General features: G+C 39.5%; 1 protein-coding gene across 1 annotated transcript in view; it reads right to left on the reverse strand.

The window, feature by feature from the left end:
* tafa3b (TAFA chemokine like family member 3b) overlaps nt 1–12,665 on the reverse strand; it is a 122,325-nt gene extending 109,660 nt beyond the window's left edge. Inside the window, exons 1-2 of the mRNA XM_058388797.1 lie at nt 12,418–12,665; nt 12,132–12,269 (exon numbers count right to left, since the gene is read on the reverse strand). The gene's annotated coding sequence lies outside the window, so the exon portion shown is untranslated. The remainder of the gene's footprint in view (nt 1–12,131; nt 12,270–12,417) is intronic.
* Between the last annotated feature and the right edge of the window lie 2,305 nt (nt 12,666–14,970).

Genomic DNA, 14,970 nt, shown 5'->3' on the forward strand with positions numbered 1-14,970 from the left:
TTGCGTTTGAATCTCAACACCTCCAGCCTTTCTCATTACACATATGCAGATTGCCTTGCAGATAACAGATGGTTCTAAAAATGACACACTACTCTCTTGACATATGTCTTCTTGCCACAGACACCCTATTCACACCTCATCTTTAACACCTTAATTCTCTGACCCTCACCCAACTGTCACCCATTTCCAATAAAAAGCCTCAAAGAAGGCTTCTTTCACATACACAGATGTGAAAGATGTGCGCAGGTTCATCTCAACCAGCCTTCCTCTGGGCCACACTCTGGGTTTCTTTCACACGCTGGTATACATTCCCTCTTCTCTACTGCACTCCGCACCCCTCTTTCTTTTCTTCAATACCACAGCAATCTAGGGATCTACTGGACCAAACCATGCTGACATTTATTACAGCGAAAAGAGCAGAATGTCAAAAAGAGCCGAGCGCCTCCATCACCACCCTCGACGAGTAACAATACCGAGGTAGAAACTCACAGAAAACTCTGGCTTGTTGCATTTTCAGCAGCGTTTTAAAATATTAATATTATTACAAGCTGTACAAAATAAAATCCTGGTCGAATACTATAACAGACTGTTTAATAACACATTCTGCATGCTCTCTGATAGACACGTGGTTAAAGAACATTACTATTTTATGCTTACGTCATTAATCTGCGTGATTGGGCAGAAAATGGGGTCGCATAAACAGAAATGAGCCATTAGTGTAATAGTAAGTAATAACAGAAGAGGAATTTGACGCCATTCATGGCTGAGTAAGAGAGAGGGTCCATTCTTCAAAATGGGCTTGAAGTAATAAGTATTTTTTTTTTCTGCGGAGTTACATGCATGGTCGCTTATAAGAATCCCTGTACAAAGGCTTAAGCATGTAGGCTGGTAATGTAATATTAATTAATATAAGCAAAATCAGCAGCAATATTTTAAATAATATTAACATTTTTTTGGTTCATATCATGACAGTTGGTTTCATATTTGCTCCAACTCCAATGAAAATAATATGGTTACAGAATGTGTCTTTTATATATACCTAATAATCTATACTCGTGTCTACACTTTTATTTTATTTTATTTTTTATGCTTTTAATCAGCATTATACTCAATCCTCAATTTTGCATACTCTTTTGGCAGTCAGTCTGAAGTCCGAACTTGTCATGTCTATCAAGAACATCTAGCACATGCAAAAAAAAAAACCTCACCCACACATTGTTTCACAGTAATGTCCTTTATACGGTTATTCTTTGTGAAATGGCCACAATTTGTGCATGCAAACTTATCTAACTGCAATGAAATTAGTACTATTAATTTGAATTTGTAGTAAATTAACTGTGGTGTGACTCCACCAATACATGCAACATTAACCTGAGGTACTAACTCATATCTTTATGTGCTCCACAGTGAGATCATTAAATAAATTAGGATTATTCCAGCATCACCTTTCTTTCTTTTCCGCTTCAGCAGCAGATAAAGCATATCAGCATTCCCCATCCTCCCTCTATTTTACTCACTTACACCATTTTTTTTACTCTTCGTCTCTCCCCTCATCTTTTTTTGCCCTGATTTTTCACCTCACTTCACTCTCCATCTCCACTTCTCTGTCTCACCCCGTGCTGTCAGAGTGATTGTAATGTCCAAAAAAGTGATTGCAACGTTAAAATGCTGTATCTATTTCAGCAGACATCTCCTACAGCACTGAGCTGATGCTCGCAGGATGTGTCCAGGTTCAAGAGGATGTTACAGAGAATAGTAATTTTTTTAAGCAAGAGCCTGCTGAAGCCTCCATCTCAGCAGCTCAGCATTCTACCAGCTTTACCGGCTTTCAAGTCATGCAACTTCAGAGAGACTTTGCTTGCACAGGAGAGAGAAAGGGAGAGAGAGAGAGAGAGAGAGAGAGAGGAAGTGACAGAAAGAGAAACAGAGAGAGAGAGACAGACACAGAGAGAAAGAGACAGAGAGACAGAGAAAGTGACAAAGAAAGAGAAACAGAGAGAGAGAGACAGACAGACACAGAGAGAAAAAGACAGAGAGACAGAGAAAGTGACAGGGGGTGGGGGGGTGGTAGTCAAGTTTGCACCCCATGGTTTTATAATCGGAAGCATATCACAGAATGAATTCACATTATATTACCATATTTTCAGGCAAACGATTCATTTGAATATTTCTTTTTTTAGTTGCCTAACATGTCGTTTTAAAAGTGCTGTTACATATTAAAAGTTTCAACAAAGACCAAATAGTGGTCCTAGTTTTTTTTTTTTTTTCTGTAGCTAAATTACTGTACATATATGAGACGTTGTGGAGGTACAGAGGGTAGTGCTGCTGCCTCACACCCCCAGAGTACTGGTTCAATCCTGATATCAGAAGTTTCACATGTTTTCCTCATGTCCTCAAGGCTTTCCTCCAGGTGCTTTGATTTTCTCCCATCTCCCAAAAATATGCTGGTAGGTGGACTGGCTACTCCGAACTTGCTCATAGGCCTGAAAGAGTGTGCAAATGTGGGGGATTGAAGCTACATCCAGGGTGCATCACTGGCTGTCCCCGTGTTCCCAGGATAGATGCTAGATATGGCATGAAAAGGACATAGCAGTTACTGACTTTTATATATATTCTATATAGTGTGATATGTAGCAAATGTGAATCATACTGAAATCTGGAATCCAGCCTAACAATGCAATATGCTTTAATAAATGCAAAACATATACTATAATAAAAGCCTATAATAAAAGCCATAGTTGATTTTTCTTAAAAGAACACAGATTGTGGTTTATTCCAGCCAATATGATATATATATATATATATATATATATATATACACTATATTGCCAAAAGTATTCGCTCACCTGCCTTGACTCGCATATGAACTTAAGTGACATCCCATTCCTAATCCATAGGGTTCAATATGACGTCGGTCCACCCTTTGCAGCTATAACAGCTTCAACTCTTCTGGGAAGGCTGTCCACAAGGTTTAGGAATGTGTTTATGGGAATTTTTGACCATTCTTCCAGAAGCACATTTGTGAGGTCACACACTGATGTTGGACGAGAAGGCCTGGCTCTCAGTCTCCGCTCTAATTCATCCCAAAGGTGTTCTATCGGGTTGAGGTCAGGACTCTGTGCAGGCCAGTCAAGTTCATCCACACCAGACTCTGTCATCCATGTCTTTATGGACCTTGCTTTGTGCACTGGTGCACAGTCATGTTGGAAGAGGAAGGGGCCAGCTCCAAACTGCTCCAAAGTTGGGAGCATGGAATTGTCCAAAATGTCTTGGTATGCTAAAGCATTCAGAGTTCCTTTCACTGGAACTAAGGGGCCAAGCCCAGCTCCTGAAAAACAACCCCACACCATAATCCCCCCTCCACCAAACTTTACACTTCGCACAATGCAGTCAGACAAGTACCGTTCTCCTGGCAACCGCCAAACCCAGACTCGTCCATCAGATTGCCAGATGGAGAAGCGCGATTCATCACTCCAGAGAACGCGTCTCCACTGCTCTAGAGTCCAGTGGCGGCGTGCTTTACACCACTGCATCCGACGCTTTGCATTGCACTTGGTGATGTATGGCTTGGATGCAGCTGCTCGGCCATGGAAACCCATTCCATGAAGCTCTCTGTGCACTGTTCTTGAGCTAATCTGAAGGCCACATGAAGTTTGGAGGTCTGTAGCGATTGACTCTGCAGAAAGTTGGCGACCTCTTCGCACTATGCGCCTCAGCATCCGCTGACCCCGCTCCGTCAGCTTACGTGGCCTACCACTTCGTGGCTGAGTTGCTGTCGTTCCCAAACACTTCCACGTTCTTATAATACAGCTGACAGTTGACTGTGGAATATTTAGGAGCGAGGAAATTTCATAACTGGATTTGTTGCACAGGTGGCATCCTATCACAGTTCCACGCTGGAATTCACTGAGCTCCTGAGAGCGACCCATTCTTTCACAAATGTTTGTAAAAACAGTCTGCATGCCTAGGTGCTTGATTTTATACACCTGTGGCCATGGAAGTGATTGGAACACCTGATTCTGATTATTTGGATGGGTGAGCGAATACTTTTGGCAATATAGTGTATATATAAATATATATATATATATATATATATATATATATATACATATAATTTATTTATTTATTTTTCTCTTGGAATCAACAGGGTTTCTGGCACGATATCCCAACAGAAGAGATTTGTAAATTGTGTAAACGGATGAGGACATCAACCACTTATGAAAAGGCCACAGAGTGAGGGTGTGAAGTGAATCTGACATTAGTGAAATGTCGTGCAGCATCACGGTTAACACCACCATAATCACACAAATACACCGTGAACCCTGCAGTGTGAACGAACGGCACAAAAGAGATGGAGAAAGAGGCAAGAGAGTTTAAAAAACTACTTAAAGGTCATTGTCCATTTTACACTGCTCTACAGTGTGTCAAAATGTCTTTTTTTTTGGTTATTGAAATGTTAACTCTGTGGGAAATTTTGCAAAAAATAATGTACTCCACGAGGTCATGCTGTATTCCTGGAAGCTCTCGGATCACAATCATTAAGCACAGTGATTGTGATAAAGTGAAAGCCGGTTCAAGCAGAAGCATTTCTCAAGAGTTTTAGTCACCCATCTCACAGAACAGATGTGCTTCCATTTTTGCCTGCATTTCAACCCACACCAGCTCCATAAGAAGCGCAACTAACATCTGTCAGTGTCAAGAACATGAGGAAGCAGAATACGCTGTGTTCAATTTCTCGTGTCACATTTTGTGTGTAATTACAGTTGGACCACATTTTCCCTATGTCCATCCAATGGTGTTCCTGATCAATTCAAAGCATGCTTTTATTCCATTTCCAAATATAAATTTGACCTTAGAAAGTCATTTATGTTTTTCCTATGCACTGCCTACTAATTTTAAAAATACATGGATTGATATGTGACATAACGGATGGAAGGATAGTCAATACAGGAAGTGAGCTGAGAGATCTATAGATAGATGGATTAAAAAAGAGAGAATGGACAGTTAATTAGAGGTAACAGATTAAAGGTCTCTCATATACTATCAAAGCAAAGCATCACTGCAAATCAGTGCGAAGTCCTTCTGGCTGATCATTTCTATTCTGATGGGTGTGGCCTCTTCCAAGATGACCCCACCCCATCCATAGAGCACAAGGTCTCACTTAAATAGATTCATAAGTCCATGCACACTGAACATGTTCTTTTGCCACCTGTTTGTAGGTACATATATATATATATATATATATATATATATATATATATATATATTTATATATATATAGTAGTTCAGTACAGTAGTTGTGGCAAGTGGCGACTGAAATAAATGAGATAACAGTGCTTTCAGTTACACATATGTATAATATATAAAGAATGGTCTTTTTTTATATCCACCATTTTATTTGTTGTAAACATATGTCTTAAAGTGGACTTTTTATTTATTTACACTTACACGGAACAGCATCAAGCAGAGGTAATGTAAGCCAGTATGTGATTATACTCAGTAAATCACCCATTAGAATTTGTATGCACTGGGCTTATTTACGACTTATTTAAGCCGGGGTTCACATTAAGACACATGCATTATACATTATCATCCACGACAGAGACGGAGCACGCTGTCCAATCAAACTTACACGAAGGAACAGGCTAATGTCAAGCACAGATTTTCTGCATACATCACTACCACATGGAAAAGATTAGAGACTTGGAAACACCTCAAAAAGATATCAAATACAAATTCTGTTCCTTATTTGTTTTACAGTGAGCGTGTAACTACTAGTATTATGCACATGACGAGACTTCGTGCTCAACTAAACCAGATTTTTTAGTAATATCATAAACAGCCATCACTTTTATCATTAATAAACCTCTTAGAAGAGTAACAGAATTACAGAACTGTTTTGTAACAGTGAATCATAGGAACACCTGTACACATGGCAGGTCTTCAAGGATTCAGATGAGTAGCCAGTGTTTAAATGCTGCCTGATAAACTGATAAGGGAGCTGAAGCCTGCAGGTGTAGAGTAGAGCAGGAATTCCCAGTGAGCCTCTTTCAGGACTATTATCTCTCTCTGTCCTCTGCTGAGAGAAAAAGGATGGGAGGACTGCTCCAGGATTTTTTTTTTTTTATTCTTTCTAACAATGGATGTGGTGAGAGAAGAGAAGAGAAGAGAAGAGAAGAGAAGAGAAGAGAAGAGAAGAGAAGAGAAGAGAAGAGAAGAGAAGAGAAGAGAAGAGAGTTTTTTTGGCAACGGTGCTCTAGTTTTGCAGTTAAAGGAGTGAGTATTTCATGCATTTCATCATTCATACATCTTCCACGTTCATGTACATGACAGTCTAAGGGGACAATTGCATGCAAAAGCAGGAATACAGCTGTTCTGAATAAAGTGACTGGAGACCGTATAGACATACCAATAATTCACTACTTTGGTCTTCTTAAACAAATTTATTATAAACAATATTTATAACCTTCACACAGTGTTTAACAGCGGTCATGTAAACAAGATAAGTGGCTTGAATTGCAGTGGTTCCAGACTGACCCCAAGCTCCTGACATTATCAGCTCCTCTGTTCCAAACCAGTAGGTTTTTTTGGAACTCATCCAATTTTGCTGGCCAAGAACCATTTTTATTTTCAAAAGAAAAGCATGAAAAGGTTCAAGCTCTTGGCACCGGTTCCAGTACAATATCAGCACCTTTTTGGAGAGAAAGCACTGTACATGTTTAGCTACAGGTTCTACCTGAACCGACAGTACGAGGTTTGAATTAATATGAGAAAAGCTCAAGGCCCTCATCAACACCCTTCGATACACACACACACACACAGTTGTACACAACAGAGGTATTCAGATGCTCTGTCTTCGTTAATGTCTTTGATGGATTAATCACCTAACAGCCGATCAATTACAGGATAATGGGTGAGCGGAGGTCTGTTAGACATTAATCCTCCCTCCCAGACAGCTCTCAGCGGTTTAAAAGTAGCTGAAACTCAACACTCTGTGGCACAAATGCACACACACACAGAGTGCCACACAGCCCAGCATCACTCCCATGATGCCTGACCTCTCACCTTTAGCCATCAGCAATTCCCACAAATAACCACACGGTAATAATATTCCAACTGCACAAACACACACACACACACACAAAAGGGGGAGACTACTCTAATTAATCATACAGGAATAGGATCAGTGGAGCAAAAGGAACCAGAAGCTTTTAGTGCTGGAGCCAATAACTAAATGCTCCAAAATAACCACTAACTCAGTCATAGAATCTATTATGAAAAAACAGTTGACTTGTTATGACACGTTAAACAAGAGAAAGAATAAAAAGACAACAAGGCGATAAACCAAGAAAGGGACAAAAAGAGATAAAGAGAGAGAGAGAGAGACATATGGAGAAAGGAAGGCAGCACTGTCAGGCAATTAGACAGATAAGGAGTAAGCAGAGGATGTGAGGACATGAAATAAATAGGTTTTAATCAGAGGTTTTGAAAACGCACCTTGATACTCAAAGGCCTGAAATTAGTTCACTTCTCCACAAGCTCTTTTGTGCAAGTTACCAAACATAATTAGGTGTCTAATTCTCTTTCTCTCTCTTTCTACTATTCTTTTCCTGTCTCTCTCTCATTATGAGTAGGGCTTCCTGCTGGTAGAGTGATTAGTAAATCACCATCATGAGCTTGTTGTAAACTCAGTCTAATTACACCACGCCATTCCTGAGCGTTGGCAGAAGACCTCGGCTGCAGACTGCAGCGTAACGCTCCATGCCACGTGCATACTGTCATAACATATATGGCACAGAATTAATCAAAGGAGAGGAGTTTTTGAGCAATGCATAATTCAATTCTATTTTTATACGATTTCTACGGTATATTAGAGCCCTGGGTGTCTGTAGATACACAATCCTGCTTCAATAACGAGACGAAGAAGCCTTCAATTGTCACTAATACTGTACATTACACATTAATGTTCCCTGATACAGTATCCTGGAGCTGAGAGGGTTAAGGGCCTTGCTCAAGAGCCCAACATTGGCAGCTTCTGATCAGTAATCTAGAGTCTTAGCCTATTGAGCCACCATTACATCATCACAGATAGAGAACTGACATACAGAAATATTCTGCTGGCAGGTTATGCAAAAGAAAGGCAAAAAGCTGTATTGCACAAATACAGATCGAAATAAAATGGTACATCAAATCTGACAATCAGGCTAGTATTGTCTCTAATGCCAATATGAATATTAAGCTGTATTTACACCAGCAAGTAACAGGCTACACATGTAACTTATAATTTGTTACTTGTGGGTGTGTATCATCCTTCCATTGACTACTACACTATATGATAATGACATTTGTGAAAATGTGAAAATTGGTTTTCTGTAAGTTAGATTTGTTAGCAGGTTAGCTGTGCAAGCTATGTAACTACATAAGAATGCTTATATATCGATAACGCTTCTTTAACTAGTTAAACACATGAAATAAAACACTAATCAGTGTGAAAATTGGTTACTTGAGTAACATGTTAAATGCCAGGCCTCATGTTAACTTTTACCAGATTCTTAGCGCAAGCTAACTGTCCAAGCTCACCGTACAGTCACCGTAGCCACCAAAGACCTCTGCTACTTCCTTCCAAGCTTTATTTTATTTTGTAGTATCTTCATATATATATTGAATGGGAGGTCACATATGACAAACTAAGGAAAATCTCAGTTCTATTTTTTTTTAAGTCATTACAGAAAGGAAGGAACTAAAGTTGTGTGAGTGGGAATGAAACAATTTTAGACCGTGTGCGCTATAAAATTTGCCTGAGGAATCATCCGAGCCAATTGTTTGTAAGTAAGTTGACAAAATCTCAACTTATCCAGTGTCATACTGTTACTTTGACACTTTCTGTATATAGAAAATTAATAATCGTCTACTGCTTTGTCGCTGGCTAATGTGAATGCAGGGTCAGCTGTAAATGTATGCAAACAGTGGCACTGTTCTGAATAACACCATTCAGTTGCCATTATAAAGCCTTTAATTATAATGCCAACCTGTTTCAATTGTGTACACGGCACTCCTGCAGCTCACTCTGTATATGGGAGCAAGCCATAACACACGTAAGATTTGTCTTAGCATCTGTATATAGATACTTAAGGAAGATGGAATGGCATTCCAAACAAACTTTTTTTCCAAGAGACTTGCTATTACCTATTGAATTGCTTATTAAATAGAGATGAATTGCCCATTAAATAGCAAAGAAAAACTTATACAATTGATCCTTTACTATTATCATTAGTTTGAACAGTAGGCCTGGGGTTTAATAGCACCGTGGGAGTTCTGCCAGTCTCATAGTCGATGTTTTGACTCACATAAATGCATATTCCCATTGGACTAATGAAGATTGCTTTTCTGAACCATCAATGTCTCAGTAAATGTGAATAAACGTAAATTTCTCGACGTTTCTTCAAAGTAATCATCTATTCGTTTCCCGTGTAGTCATGAACTGTGAAGTTTGTGGAATTATACAGTCAGCCTTATGCGTATTAATACTCTGCAACCAGCTTGCGTGTGTGTGTGTGTGTGTGTGTAGTCTTACCTTATACTATAACATAACCAATATAATTATACTGCTACGTAATTAGAACACACTCTTTATTAGGGATGTAACCAAACATCGTAAAACAACACAATGTACACAAATGAACAAATAATGTGTTCTAAGCTGGTACGAATACAGATAAAATATAACACATCTATTTTTAAATAAAGCTTACCACAAAGCTTTCAAAGAGTATCCAGTGGAGACTAGAGTCATGCATCAGGACTGGGATCACACATTTTTTTGCAACAAAAAAGTCACACAAGCAGGAGGTTTTTGCTTTCATGTGGGCGCTGGTGAGAGATCACGTTCATAAGGGGATGCGTGATGCAGCTACAGCATCCTTCGTAACTGCTGTGGTTTAGATTTGGCTATTAATTTGTTTACATTTTGGGAACTAGCTAAATCAGTGAAAATTTTGCGAGGAGTGTATGAAGAAAAATATAACTACGCAAGCAGCTTTTAACAAACCCGTCCTTCACACATCTCTGTTAGAGACATTTTATGAACAGAAGTGCTATAGCTGAGGTTGAGGAAGTGTCAAAGTTCACACACTATTCTCGCATTTGTACATTTTCTTCTCAGTGTTTTACATTTAAGCCATGCCCATATGTGGAGTGCTAAACAGATACAGATACTGTACATATACAGATATAGCTCATGTCACTGCGTTACACTCAATCTCTTTACCAAGCTCATGATGATGCAAGCTCATCCAATCCCCTATAGAGAAACACCCATAATCCCGGCTGATATTAGTCAAAAACGATAACACACTGAAATATTTCATGATCTGGGAGATGACCTTTGGTGAGATCAGTGTAGCAAAGGCCAGTATCGTGATAGGATTTAACGAAGAATATATTGCACCACCTAGCCTAACAAACGGAAAATCTGTATGTAAGAATAGGACAGATTTAGTACTTTGACATCAAGAATCTAGCAGCATTTCAGTGAACATCTATTTCCCTGCATTAACGCACAGGTCAGATTCAATACATCCCATCTGGATGAGTATTTCACTTCAGCAGCTTCAAAACGCTCAGAGACTCTTTTAGTCAATATGTGCAATGAGTGTGTGGAGAAAGAGAGTGCGTGTGTGTGTGTGTATGTGTGTGTTTGTGTGTGTGTGTGTGGCCCAGTAATTATTTGTTCTGTCCATCTGTTATACAGCAGAATTTCATTGCACACTCACAAATAAAAACCCAGCAAAAGTCTCGTCACATATGTGCCTAGCTTGACTTTAATAATTTAGTCTAATGCTTCTGATAGTCACATTTAGCTGTGCAGTCTACTATGAACTAACGTCAGTCAAATAAATGACCCAAAAACTAGCAGCCCTTCCTGTGGCGTTTAAAATCTTCTATTACTGCTGTCCTATCTCAAGCCGTCTCTTGAGATGTAATTTTCACAGGCTTTAAAAAAATTATTAGTCTGGTAGCCTATATCTGTCAAAAACGTCACTCTGTAAATTAGAAGTCTATCCGCATGTCTCATAATGCTCTATAGTTGTTAAGCACAGCACCAGACAAGTGATGCCTGACGACAGAGACGAGGGATTTCAAGAGGATGAGAGGAACTGCAGCATTCAAGAAAACAGCAAACGCCCCGGCGTAGAGTCCCACAGTTAGCATGCACAGTGCTGAATTAACACCTACAGCTTGTGGTGCATTCAGTTGTACAGTGGGAAGTTAACACACACACACACTTTAATGACGCAAACAAGCACTGTTAGCATTAATGGAAAAATGTAGCTGTTAATTCAACACTGCGAGAAGTCATTCATTGGGCTAGATGTTAATTAACCGTTAATTAATTAGCAATAGACGGTTACTTAGGTTAGTATTTTGTACAGATGGATAGTGAATATACTACGGTAGGATGCAAGTTTTGTGTCTGTTCATCAGTGCAGATGTCAAGCTATAGCAAAGTTGATGTTAGTACACTATTAAAGCAGATAATTCTGTAATCAGATCATTACATGTTATCTCATCACTGGAGATACTGCAGTCTTGTTATTTCAGGACATAAATAGTTAAGCTGGTTTAGCAGCTAGAATGTTTTAACACTATGCGTTAATTCAGTACTGTGATTGTGGATGATATTTTAGAAGGGTGTTAATTCTGGACTAAGAGAGGGAGAGAGAGAGTTCTTTCGATGCTATAAGGTGTTAATGGGGTCATGTAGATGTTAGTGATCTGGTGATTACAGCACACTCCATCACACCCAATTTGCTCGTGGTGTAATATTTCATGTCCCGATTTATAAGCCTTCTTTTTGTCATCAACAAGAGTGTTTTTTTTTTTAGGATTTATTTCTGCCGCATGAAGTTTCAGTGATGCACGACATGAAATTTGGGCTCTATGGTCCTTAACTAGTGTTTTTATAGCTATCAAAGTGTTGTTTAATGTTTATATCATGTTTCTAATCAGATATTCATTTATTGCTCTTTGCATGTATTTGTTTGATCACAAAGTAGAACATTTTTTATATATGGAATTATCTTGCAACATGTTTCTTGGAAATGAAAAATGAAGCATTGAAAGGTTTTTACCTGTTGGCCCGGCGCTTGCGTTTATTCCAGGGAAAAGTCCGCTCTCATTGCTGTTCCATTACCGGACATAACGCGAGCGCTCGTATCCTCTGTCACGGGCCATGCACTCCGTCGCGCGCTTCAAGATCTCCAGTCCCTCTGAAATTCACCCAGCAGTGCTACGATTACAATTCACCACCCAAATCAAGACGAAATTGAATACTGCCCTGGCAGAAACAAAAAATCCAACAAAGAAAAGTCAGAGATTCATTTAAAAGTTGCGTGTCAGCGCCGCGTTCTGCTCTACCTCTCCATGCCACCGCGCGCGCGACGCGCCAAACTTCGCTCCAGCGCCTTTTCTGTTTTCTAGCGCGGAAACGAATCCAGAGCGCGAGCCGTCCAGCCACGAGCCCTGCGTGTGCGTCCGCGACGTCTCTGTGTTTTCTGGAAGATAGGGAATATAAGGCGGAAGTGGTGTAACGGTATCGTGTCTGGCGCGTTCGTACCGGAGGAGAAGGTGGAAGGTCTGAAGTGAAGCGCACCGTGCCACTGATTCGCTCAATGCCGCTGTGAGCCTGAGTTACTTGGTTGATGACGGTGTTCTAGCGCCACCCAGCGGTCTCACCTCATTCAGGTGCCGGGAAAAGAGGCAGCCGTGTTACTCCTGATGCCTGGGCTGACTCATACCTACAGAACTCATTCACTCATAAGATGGGATATGAAGTAAAAGCTATATGTAGAGTATATGCAGGCCTGTATCCAGGATCCACAATTTTCACTGCAGGTCCACACTGCAGAAATGTGTCATTGTTAATAGGCTATATCACAATGCTGAATCGGCACAAAGCAACATCAAGTTAATCAGTTTTGTATTTTCCATTATGCCTTGTGTATATGCTTGTGTTATCCGCTCTCACTTACTCACTTTCAGTAACCGCTTCATCCTGATTAAATTGTGGTGGCTTCCGAGCCTATCGCAGGAACTCTGGGTGTGAGGCCGGAATACACAGAGCACCAATGTATACTCACACACTTATTCACACCTAGGGGCAATTTATCTTAACCAAACCATGTATTGGCATGTTTTTGGGACAGTGAGAAGAAGCCAGAGAACACTTAGGAAACCCAGGTGGACATGCACAGAAACTCCACTCAGACACAATTGACACTAAACCCTTTGAAAGGAATGTATAGATTTCCTACAGTCACGATACAATACATAGGCTGCAAAAATTCTTATTTAGTATGTGCAATAAATATGCTTCAGTCGTACAATCACATTATTTCACAATATCAGAGATCCTTTTCGGAATTTTGCTTTCATATATCTAATTTAAAAAAAACATGATACAGACTTCATATTAAAGAAGGGCTTTCTAATGATGTACCGTGAATTCTGTTTACTTATTGATATGTAGCGCTTGACCAGACTCAAAATGGAAGATATATCAATATTTCTCACAGAGAATTTGCTTCATTTTGCCGTGTATATTATTATGCAATGAACTAGTTTCAAATTACTAAACAATAGAGATCTTACCATTGATACATCATCTGTTTTATGTTGTCTTTATAAATCATTATTTTTGTATTATTATTGTGTGTGTTATTTTTTTTAGAGAAGTGAACATTCTATTCTCGGATTAAGATGTAATTAATTTAAAACACTCTCTACAACCGTGGTAAGCAGAATAGCATCTCAGTGCATCAAACCGTTGACGCAGATGGTCTACAACTGCAGAAGACCACATCAGGTTTCATTCCTCTCAGCCATATTCCTATATGAGGCTACAGGAACTGTTAACAAGGCTGGCCATGAAGATGAAGATGCTGAAAAGCTGAAAAGACCAGTCAAGAGTGAGTTGTGATAAAACGTGTGTGTAATTGAAAACATTTTAAGACAAGTCCTTGTTCATTCATGCCCCTTCTTACATTGAGTATTCATTCATTCATTCATTCATTCATTCATTCATCTTCAGTAAGTGCTTTCTCCTGGTCCCAGATCTGGATTTGAGGTGGAATACACTGAGGATGTGACACCAGTCAATCTTAACCGTCATATCCTCTCATTTATCCTTCATCTGTTAGTTCTAAATATTATTATTAATTTCCAGGTGCAATACTATATTCAGTTGTTCCACATGGGAGGGGAAATTACTTTATGGCAGAAAAATGTGTTATGATTTCCTTCACGCTGCCTATAAATAGTATGATTGTGTGAACAACAGTCTGCTGTTGTTTCCTCTATAAACATCACTGCAATGTATATTACATCACATCACTACACTAGTACTACATGCAGTATTATGCACTGGTTTAATTGTTTCTGTGTTGTTTTGCAATAGTTAGCACATTCTACACACTGAGCTTATTTACTATACATTCTACCAAAGAAAGGATGTTGAGTTCTTAATATATTATATTATTATTATACATTTTTGGAAAATTCGTCAAAACTGGACAGTTGAAGATTTGAAAGGAAAACTAAAAATCACCTGTTTTTTTTTTTCTCCTGTCTTCTTCTGTCCAGTTTGGGTGAGTCTGTGTCCATGATAGCCTCAGATTCTTGGCTGACAAGAGTGGATCTTGTTTTCTGCTGTTGTAGCTCATCCACCTCAAAGCATGACAGGTTTGAGGTGGATGAGATGCTCACCACAGTTGTAAAGAGTGCTTATAAGTAAGTAGCCATTGTCACATGTACTATTTTCGTATATATCCCATCCATGGAGGGTTGGGGTTAGAGCGCAGTGTCAGCCATGATGCAGGGCCCAGTAGCAGGGGGGATTGAGGGCCTTGTTTAAGGGACCAACAGTGGCAGCTTGGCTGTGCCCGGGCTTGAACCCCGATATTCCAATCAACA

This window comes from Hemibagrus wyckioides, linkage group LG05, assembly GCF_019097595.1.
Source record: "Hemibagrus wyckioides isolate EC202008001 linkage group LG05, SWU_Hwy_1.0, whole genome shotgun sequence".
NCBI lineage: Eukaryota > Metazoa > Chordata > Actinopteri > Siluriformes > Bagridae > Hemibagrus > Hemibagrus wyckioides.